Below are 12014 nucleotides of genomic sequence, written 5' to 3'. Positions count from 1 at the left end.
GGGTGTGTATGTGCAGGTCACAGGGGATATAATGGCTTAGCTTGGGCTCAGAGGCCTGACAGCCAGGGCTTGGACACCAGACCAAATTGTGAACTAGCTAAAACAGGGCTGCAGTGGAAGCAGCTTTCCATCAGACATGTCCACCAGTGTGCCATGTCAGTTACATGGCAATACCTGGGAATTGCCACCTCTTTCCTTGGCAATGACAAATGATCCAAGAGTTACTACCCCTCCCCTAGAAATTTCTGCATAAACCACCCTTTAATCTGGATGTTATTAAAAGTAGGTATAAATGTGACTGCAAAACAGCCCTGAGCTGCTACTCTCTGCCTATGGGGTAGCCCTGCTCTGCAATAGCAATCATAGAGCTGTACCACTGCCTCTTCAATAAAGTTGTTTACTTCTACCTGTGGCTTGCCCTTGAATTCTTTGCTGGGCAAGGCCAAGAACCCCCTCCTGGGCTAAGCTCCACTTTAGGGCTTGCCAGCCCTGTATCAATTGGTACATTTCTATTAACTAAACAAAAGGCTTTATTTACATTTTACCAGTTTTTAAAAATTCTTTGGACCAAGATGTAATACAGGATATTACATTATGTTTAGTCATTTCTCCTAAACCTCTTTTGGTCTTTGACAGTTGCTTACTTATTTATTGTTACTCATTGCTTTGAAATTTGAAAGAATGCTGCTGGTTTGGTATTCTGTAAAATGTCCCAGTTATAAATGATTTTTATCTGAGCAGTGGTATCATCAGTGCTTTTTTTTCTTTCCTGTCCCTTTTTATTGTTTTTCTTGAATCTTAATAATGAACCGTAATTAGATCTATTACTTTTCCTATCATGATGTTGGCCAGACATCTTATACCACACATGACAACTTCTTAGCTCATCTTTGTGTCCTGAATGTTCCTGTGGCCTCCAGCTGCACACAAGGACAGATTCACAAAGGCTAAGTTTTTCTTACTTTCTTTCTTAGGGCTCCTGTGCGTTTGTTCCCTGGATGCCTGCCAAGCTTGCTCACATGCACACTCTTACACACCTTTAAAGAACAAGGGACAGGATCTGATGGCTATAAAATTCCCACCTTCCATTTTTCAGACAGAAAATTCTCAGTTGCATTTATGTGATTCATTCTGTTCCATTGAATTCCATTGAATTCCATTGAATTCCATTGAATTCCATTGAATTCCATTCCATTCCATTCCATTCCATTCTCAAGTAGATTCTACACTGTCTTTAGAAGGATCAAGACCCAGTGGCTCAAAGCAGAAATCAGTGTTAAAAAATACTCTTAGGTAGGGCCAGTCATGGTGACTCATGCCTGTAATCCCAGTACTTTGGGAAACTGACAAAGGAGGTTTGCTTGAAGCCAGCAGTTTGAGACCAGCCTGAGCAACATAGCAAGACCTCATCTCTACAAAAAAATTGTATTTTTTAAAAATTTGCTGGGCATGGTGATGTGTGCCTGTAGTCCCAGTTAATCAAGAGGCTGAGGTGGGAGGATCACACCCAGGAATTCAAGACTGCAGTGAGTCATGATCCCACAACTATACTCTAGCCTGGATGACAGAGTAACACCCTGTCTCTAAGCAAACAAATAAGCAAACAACAACAACAACAACTCTTAGAGTGGCTTTTCTTCCTTCTATATTTTCTCTTTTCAGTTCCCTGACTCCAGTTCCCTTGGTACAAGCATTTTAAGGTGAGGGGGTGGGGTGAAGTGGCAATCAAATCTCAGACAGAGTAAAACAAAATAATTTTTAAAATGTGTGTAAGTTCATCAGATGTTATAAGTAATATCCTTGGCCAGTGCTCATGTTATTTAGATCACTTAGTCTAACATTTATCACATCTTATTTGTAGGCATAGGAGGAAAGATTGAAACAAGGAAAAAAAAATCTGATGCCTTTTTAATTTACAGTGGTCTCTTGAACAACATAGGTTTGAGTGGCATGAATGCATTCATATGCAGATTTCCTTCCCCCTCTGCCACCCCTGGGACAGCAAAACCAATCCTTCCTCTTCCTCTCCTCCTCAGCCAACTCAACATGATGACAAAGATGAAGACTTTTGTAATGAGTCACTTCCACTTAATGAATAGTAAACATATTTTCTCTCTCATATGATTTTCCTAATAATATGTTCCTTTCTCTAGTTTATTTTATTGTAAGAATACTGTATCTAACACATATCACATAGAAAATATGTGTTAATTGACTGTTTATGTTATTGGTAAGGCTTACAGTCAATAATAGGCTATTAGTAGTTAACTCTCTGGGGTAGTCAAAAGTTATACATGGAGTTTTTGACTATTTGAGCGGTTGGTACCCCTTAAAGACCTACATAGTGAAAGTGAACATAATAGATTTGATCACTGATATTAATTAAGCACAATGAGGTCTTTCAAGCCAATAAAATTAGGTAAAGTAAAATGAAAAGAAAGAAATCTCCATAGATACTTTTATCTAAGTTTTGAGTTCTAAAATTAATTCACAAGGAGATACAAACTAGAATAAGAAGATAAAAGTTGGTCATTTTTCTCTATTATATTTTATGTTTGTACCATGACACTGTTGGAGGATATGGAATCATAACAAATTACTCTGTTAAAAACAAATATTCTTGTCTTTTGCAATTAAAAGAGCTTAGCAATGGCACAAACCAGCATGCATATTAGAATTGAGATAAGAATTAAGGTAAATAATTGTGAAGTATTTCTTATGCAAGAGAAAGTAACAAATGAAGGGTAGGATTTTCCTTATTATCACAAACTGTAACATCCAACACTCATTTCTTTACAGGAAAAATATTTCATACTCTGTACAAGGCACTGTGCTAAAAACTGGGCATGTATCAGTGAACAAAACCCACGTAGTCACTGGGACCATGAGACTCCAAGTGGTAGGAAAAGTGTATGCTAAAACATTGACTTACATAAGCAATACTTTTGAAATGTGATAGATGAAGGAAAACATTAGGATACAATAAAACAGAACAATCTGAGTGGATTTCAATTTAAATTAGGTAATTAGGAAAGACCTCCTTTAAGTAAAAATTTAATCTGACCCATAAACCATGGTTGACTTTTTCAGTGAAAAGAAAAAGACTTCTGAAAATAAATAAAGGAAAATTTAAGAAGCAAAGAAAAACTGTAAAATATGTATACTTCTGGTAAAGCATACTTACTAGAAATACTGGAAAATATTGACATGTTAAAAATTACTGAGAGCCCAGGTGATACATTATTAATAAATTTGATTCGGTCAACAGAATGAGGTGATAAATTTGCAGTGAAAAAATAAAATAGAAAATACCAGAAGAATAACTGTGTCTCTTTAAAACATCCACTTATTGTAGAAAAATGAGTTTACACAAAAAATATAGGAGTTGTTTTGCTTAAGGGAAAAACAAAACTTTATAATAGGATTTACAATCTTAGCTTTCCTACTGTAGAAGCCCCACTACAGTAGAGTAGGTTATTAAATATTGGTAATATTATAAATATAATTATTCAGCAAAGTAAATGTAAAATGTAGAAATTAAAGATCCACAATTATTCTTTAGTGTATTCGATTAAGAAATTGAAGGACTGAAGCAAATATTACTTACACTATTATTCATATTTTATTAGGAATATTTACACATTATTATGGTACACTCTCATTGGTACATTGGGGCAAGAAATGTTTGATTTCCACCCAGACTGGAGTTATCCATTTGAGAATGGTTTCTGCATGTTCCATATTCAATTATAAACATAAATTGTATTTATACATGGCTTGGTCTACTTGTTAATTTTCTTTCTCCTACAGAATATAAGCTCCAAAATTATGCCTCTCTTAATTTTGTCCCGTATCTTCAATAGAATTTTATGAGTATTTGTTGAATTAATGAATGAAAACATTATTTTAAAATATTTAGCATTAACAATAGATTTCCATGAAACAGAAACACAATGTAAGTGTACATGTTATCTTCAAAGCAAAATCAATTTCAGAATAATGTGGGGAAAAGACTGTCTACCGTTAATTCCAGGAAAGGTAATTCAATTGCCATTATACAATTAATAAAACTGAAATTCAAAGACAAATGACATGCTTTCAGTAATTTAGCTTTAAATGATATGATTGGGAGTGGGTGCCAAGTATTCTGTCATAGATGAGGATTATTTTTAATAACCATTTATCTTCATTCTGTGAATTGAGCTTACGTAGTTTCCTATGCAGACTGTTAGATGAAAACTACTTATTTCCATAAACTAGATTCAAGGCTAGTTATACATTTATTTCTTTTTCTTTTTATTTTGCCTTTCCTAATGTGTGAGGTTGCTGCATATTTGAGTTATTATAATTCTAATTATTCTTCTCTCCTAAACTATCTTTACTGTTCCCTTGATGACCGTTGCTTAGTCAACCTGATGAAGCTTGCCTAATAAACTCCTCTTGACGTTACAGTTAGGAATTCAGTGGGGGACAGTGTATTAGAGGGGTTAATATTGTAGGCTCTGGCACCAGTGCATGGATCCCAGTCCTGTCTTTATCACTTAGCAGTTGTGAAAACTTTAGCAAGTTATTTAACTGTACTTCAGCTCTTCACAGGTAAAGCAAAGATAATGAAAGTATCATTTAATTCCTTGGGAAGACTTCCTTGATCTTTCTACAAGGTTAAGTTGACTAGTCTATGATCTCGTGAAACATTACCTTTCTTTTGTAGCACTAATAACACTTTAACACTTGTAATTAATTTCACGTCTATTTGTAGAATGTTTGTTAAGTTTTGGATAATCTTAATGCTATAATCTACATGACAGTATTATTTCTTTTTGGGTTGATTATTTTTTTTTTTCTTCACTCATCATTACATACTTGATAGCTGACACACAGTAGATGTTCAGCGTATAAATGCTGAATTAATGAATAAATTTTCATATTTAGTAGCATCCTATAATTGTAGCATCCCTCCTATTCCATCTTACTGGTGGTATGCAAAGTGTCAACTACTCCCTTTCCCCTTTCTGGCCTCATGCTATTTCCATTGTTTTGAAGTTACTGCATTGGAATTCAATTAAGAATAAAAGGATGAATATTTTTTAATATTTCAATATGACTCCAAATCATAATTGTGCAAAAATAATTCACGTTCCCTTTAGAATCCAGATGCAAATGACGTTTTATAAAAGCGCGTCAATTAAGGTAATAAAAACCATTCTCGCCTTCTTCATTATAACAACAATGTACCTTGGTACTATTAAATCTATTTCTCAAAATTAATTTTTAGGAAGTTAAGACAAGGTGTTCTCAGGGCTGTATTAATTTAACTGTAGACCAAAGCTTAATTTCAGACTTGAACACAAGCAAATATACATTTTCTTTCTTTTGTTTATTCATGCTGAATTAAATCCTTAAGTCAAGTAATCAGCCAATTCTTAACAAACTTTTCAAAATAATTCTATGTTCCCCAGTAGGTAGATGTCCTTATGGGCAAGCTCTATTTTGAAAATCTAAAAATAAAAAACAGTGTAGCTTATCATTAGGCAGGTGTTAATTGCTTTTTCTAATTGAACAGCAGTAAATACACATTTCCTTTTAACTGAAGAAATATATGCTCTATATTTAAACTTAACTGCCCATATAATCTTAGAGTTGAAATTTAAAAGTTTTATGATTTCCTTAAAGTTTTTAAACTAAATATTAAAGACATCAAAGGAATATATATATATTTTTCTCACATTTCATATATATATACATGTGTGTATCTATCTATACATATATATATTTGTTTTCAACAGAGAATTCCTGTATCTAAAATTTTAGTAAGTTTTAGAATAGGAAAGAGAAAATGTCTGCAGGTATTTACAGTTCTCATAAATAAAATTATCTTTTGGATATTCTTAATTTTAAAATAAATTCTCAAAGTCTTCCAATACAGTAAATCAGCAATCAAAGAGGTGATTGCCACTTTTTGTTTGGATCTAGAATGCTGAAAGGCTCAGTAACTCTATCCTGACTAAGAGACTGCAAAGAAAATTTGGTATTAGAGGGACTTCACTTTGTAAAACTTTAAAATATCTTTTTTTTTTCCTTAAAATTTTCAAAGAAATGCAGTTTTACTCAAAGTTCTTTTAAACTCTTAAGGGAAATGTAGTTCTCATTTTACATAGCTTATTACAGATTATACTAAATAATGTAATGTTGGTTATGTATTTTATGTAGCCAATATAACTGTTAATAATAAAAAAGCAAGAGTCTATGATAAAAAAATCTAAAAACTAAAAGAGAAAACAAAATTACAGTAAGCCAGTAGAAATTAAAATCACCCATGGTATTTTGAATGACCTGGGTAACAGTATTTTTCCTCTAACCTTCACACCTTCATTAGAGAGAATACAAAGAGGATCCACAGATCTCTCCCTGCTCCTAGATCCTTCCTCTGGTCTCTAAGCTGACAGTGTGGGACTGCAAGGCGGACAGTCAGTGCACTCAGGGCTCCTGTTAACATCACTCCAATACTTCACACATCCATTGGTTTTTGTCTCCCAGACTGATAAAAAAGAAAATTACCTTTCATTTAAAAAACAACCCACATATATCAAAGCCACATTCATATTCACACATAACTGTGAAAGAACCATGAGCCTTATCTGGAGCTAGGCACTGTATGGAGTCTTTCTAACTCTAAACATTTCCTCTCCTGAATCATGTGGATCAGCCTCCAGGGAAAGGCTTCTTCATATTTCTTGTCCTCTATCTTAGAAACAAATTGCTAATCCATCTAAATGCTATAGAGCTTTGTGGATGGTGCCTCTGGGAATCTTGAATGTAGATGCTGTCATGAAGTGCAGAGAGAATTTGAACAGCAGAAATGCTTAAGGAAGGAAAAAGACAGATTAATTAACTTTCAGATCTTCCATTCAGCAAGAATGCAATAAACTCTTACATATGGAAGTGTTATTTCCAAGTAGTGCTCAACATCTATTTTCCTATATTTATTTTTGTTTCAATTATGATAATAGAGGTAGTCACAAATTAGTAAAACATTCACAATATAGTAAATGATTTCTAATTACGTGGAGGTATGAATTCCTCACAATATTAAGTATTTAATACTATACATAAGATTTCTACATGTGAAATACATATAGAGAAAACATCTGTAAGGCATGATTCTGACTCTTCCCATAGGTAACTGGATGATTATTGCCTGCTAGAAATGAATTTTGCTAAATATATTCAATTCAGTTGAATTAATTTTTAAATTAAAAAAATCTGCACTTCTAAAATTTTGATTTGTTATTTTGATTTCTTATTTTTGTCCTCAATTTTAATGATTTCAAATACTTTAGAAAAAAGTTTTTGAAGGCATGAAGTTTATTTTTAAAGCTTTACATTGTCAGTTTATACTTTTATAAAAGTATATTTCAATTATTTTTGTTAATAGGTACACAACTTGTGTGAAAATATTAGAACAGTGGAAGTAATGATTTTGCTAAAATGAGAAAAATAAATTGAATTAAATATGTAATAATGCAAGAGTGACAAGTATCTTCATTTTATCACTCTTGTAAATATTTCTGTCCCATCAACAGAGCACATACATACAGAAGGATAATTAAGTTCAATCATCTTTGATCTTTTACTAATTTTTGGTCACTTTAAAATACTTTACACATTTTATCAAAATAAAAATATATTTATCAAGTAGAAGGATAGAATTCAATTTATTTAATGATTTGTGAGCTTTATTTAAACATTGAAAATATTTAGATTATGAGATGAAGACTTCCAACTGTACTCTTTTTCTATTAACATAAGATTAGTGATGGAACTAATTTTACCTTAGAGGTTAGACTGAATTCTGGCTAACCCCAGAGAACACACCTTCCTTTGTAGTACATTCAGACTATTTCTCTCCCACACTTCAAGTACTTCAAGAAGTCAGACCTTTACTCTCTTCTACATGCCTCTCCAAAAACAAACAATTAAAAAAAAAAAAAAACACCTCATGATATTCAGCTACATTATTTACTACTCTTTCTTTTGGAATTCTATATGCCACCTAGCATACTCTCACTTCTCAAGGATTTTAGAAATTGGTTCATTTTTCTCCATCACAATTTGTCACAACTCTTAGAATTTAATATTGATATAAAAGATCTTACTCATTCTTTCACTTTCCCATCTCGGATGATCTTGTTTTTCACCCCATCTCAGTCACTATATCAATAATATCCTAGATCTGAACTCCTTCCACAATCTTACATTTAGCGCCAGATACAACATTTTAAAATTTCAATCGATTTCATCTAGTTATTCAAATGTAATATATTTCCTACCCTATTACTTCTTAATAAGATTATATTTTTTATCCTCATACACTCATAGTCTTACTTCTTACTTATATTTCATTGCTTAATACTATATTTTAGCAAAAAACACTCCCAGCACAATATCTATATATAATCAATTGTTTACACCTTCTTCTCTTTGTCATATGTGCCCAGTATACTCAATCCTATTTAAATAAAATTCTGCACACATCATACCAGTAGCCAAGGAGTTGAATGTAGGAAGGAAGAAATCCGTGTTGATTTGCTTCACATTAAATCATGACCACAATTATTAGCAAATTTTCAGTTCTCACAAATAATTACATTTGAGTTCCCTTGTTAACTCACTAGCTACTCCCATTGAGTAGCTCTGTCATGCCTTCTTTTTCCCTACAGCTCCATGTCTCTTCTTATGAGCATCAACCGATGATTTTATTCTTATTACACTGTGAGGAACATTCAGGATAGAATTTGTATATTCTTCTCCCACCCACTTATGCACTTACCATAGCAGCAAATATTCATCTACACCCAAATGCACTGCTTTCCCTTCTGTTTTTTTTTTTTTTTATTTAAGTGAATTAAGGTAAACTCCTCCACTTGGACACACAATTCTATCCTTTCCTGCTTACTCACTTATGAAATTATTCCTTCTCTCTTACAAACATATTTTGCTCTGTACTGAATCATTTCTATCACCATGGAAACCAAGTATATCTCTCATCTTAAAATAAAACATTTCCTTGTGTTCACATATCCCTCCAATGACCTCTCCATTTTTCTATTTCACATTAGAGCAAAACTCTTTGAAACTATTGTCCATATTTTCTGCATCCACTTCTGATTTTTACAGTGTCTCTTGAATCTAACTTATTAAGACATTTATTCTGCCACTGGACTGACATTACTATTCTCTAATCGTAGGCCACATCTTAGTGGTCCTACCAGCAACATTGGCCAAAGTTGATTCCTCACTACTCTTTGAAGTCCATCCTTCAACTTAGCCTTCACAACAAAACTTATGGGAAATAATTTAATAGATCCATTTAAATTAGAAAAATTATCCAATTTCATTATAATTGTCTGTTAATCACTATAAGATTTGATTGATCACTCTTTTAGTTTGCTGTCTTCACATCTCTTTCTATCCTTCCCCAGTGGTTTACAATGTCCTATAGGACCTGGCCTCCTTGCTGTTCCTGGAATACATCTACAAGTTGGCTACAATTTCAGTCATTTCACTTACTGTTCACTCTACATGGAAAACATCTGTAGCAGAAATTGGTGCAGCCCACACCATCACTTCCTTCAATTCCTGTTAAACTGTTTTCTTATCAGAAAGGCCTTCCCTAATAAGCCTATCAAAAAAGAGCATTCCTGACAGATTACTCTGTCTACATACCTTGCTATATTTTTATTTTCATCCTAGAATGCAATCCCTGTCATATTTTTTAAATTATTTTGTTTTTGTGTTTACTTCTTATATCTTTCTACAAGAATTGATGTGCTAGGATATTGACATATTTTGGAAAAACTGCATCAATTAATATATGTTTAAAATTTTACACTTAGACAATGCAAAAGGAATTAAGGCAATATTTTACAAAATATATAATTGAAAAAAAGTCAGCCAGAATGTTGAGGAATACTAGGATGACACACAGAGGATAACAAATGAATCAAACTCTTCTACAGGTGTTTGATATAACCACACTGACAGAGATGGGGAAAAAAGAAACCAGCAAAGAATATAAGGAGCTTATCTAATGTAACTTTGGAAAAATGTTTAGACTGAAAACTGTAAGGCTAAAGTTCTGAAAGGATATATAAATAAACACTGTACTTGGTACCTTAGAGCTAGAGGTTAACAATTATAAAACCATTGCACTTGTATATTACGGTGGAATAAATAAGTAGTGTTGGTGGGAGCCAGGTTTCTTACTGTCAGAAGGGAAAGTGGATCCCAATGTACTGTATTAGAGTTGGAGAACTCTAATGTATTTATGTTTAGCTTAATAAGCATTCATAGATGGATAGATACTAAAACAGTTATGAATATGTGTGTATACATTGATTAATATACATATATATTCACTGAGGACTGAGAAAGCTAGAAGCAATGGCACTCCTGTGCCTAGATGATGGGATCTAGAATACATTCTCCAACAAAAGAACTAAGATATCCTTGGAAAAAAACAGCAAATTTTAGGGCTAAAACAGGAAAAACATAAGAGAATCCTTGAGCATTTCATAGTACCAGAAAGAAGGAAGAATTCAAACAACAATAATACCAATAGCAGTGTGGTGGGAGAAAAGGGACAGAGGAGGCAACATAAAAAATTTCCATCTGGTCAAACCTGAAAAACCAAATTGAGCAACAATACATAACACAGATTAGATTATAACCCAATGTATGACATTAAAATAAATAAACCTATACTGACATAAATATATGACTGAATAAATAATTATGGGAGAAGAGAAAAATCTTTCTTACAGAATAATTCCAAATAATATATCTATGTGGTCCCTCTTCAGGAGGTAGAGCTTAATCAATCCCCAAGGGGTGTGTAGGGGGTAATAGGGTTAAACTTATTTATCAGCTTCCAAAGAATATAGAAACATAAAACAGTAACTTTCCAGTAAAGAAACCTGGAAAACATTACCTGAACCCAGTGATGAAGGTTAACATCACCAGTGATACCATGTGAATGTCATTTAACCCCTGATATAATGTTTAACAAGGAAACATTGCCTCTGTGCTATTCTTTTTAAAAACCCATAATGCCAGCCAGTCATGAGAAAAACATCGGACAGACCCTAACTGAAGGACAATTTCAAAATGCCGTCCTTGGCAGAGCGCCATCGCTCACGCCTGTAATCCCAACACTTTGGGAAGCCGAGGCAAGAGGACCACCTGAGATAGCAGATGGAGATCAGCCTGGCCAACATGGTGAAACCCTGTCTCTACTAAAAATACAAAAATTAGCCAGGCGTGGTGGTGGGCGCCTGTAATCCCAGCTACTCGTGAGGCTAACGTAGGAGAATCGCTAGAGCCCAGGAGGCGGAGGTTGCAGTGAGCCAAGATGGCACCACTGCACTCCAGGCTGAGCCATAGAGTGACTCTGTCTCAAAAAAACAAATACAAAAACAAAACAACAAACAAACACCTTCCTGTAACTTCTCAAAATTGTTAAGGTTATAAAAAGTGAAGAAAGGCTGATATACCATCCCAAACCAGAGGAGACTAAGGTGACATGACATTTAAATGTAATGTGGTAACCTGGTCTGGATCATGGAACAGAAAGAGGAAATTCTTGGTAAACTGATAATATATCAATAAACTCTGGAGTATAGTTAACCATAATATACCTATATTCGTTTTATAATTTTGACAAATGTACCATGATAGGATGCCAACAGTAGGAGAAACTGGGTGAAGTACATATGGCAATTCCCTGCACTAACTGCAACTTTTATATATGGGGAGAATTATTCCAAAATACAAAGATAACTTAAAATAATGAATTAGTGAAGCAGTGAGATAAAATTATACAAATTGATGTTCAAATTAGAAATTAGAAAAAAAAGACTGGAAATTAAATAAAAATAAATAAAAGTAAATAAGTAGAGACTAAAAATCAATATTTAGAAAATAAACTATATCATAGCAATAAAATCAAAAGATTT

The sequence above is a fragment of the Pongo pygmaeus genome, chromosome 5 (assembly GCF_028885625.2).
Source record: "Pongo pygmaeus isolate AG05252 chromosome 5, NHGRI_mPonPyg2-v2.0_pri, whole genome shotgun sequence".
Classification (NCBI taxonomy): Eukaryota; Metazoa; Chordata; class Mammalia; order Primates; family Hominidae; genus Pongo; species Pongo pygmaeus.
Note: the sequence above shows the minus strand (reverse complement) of the source record.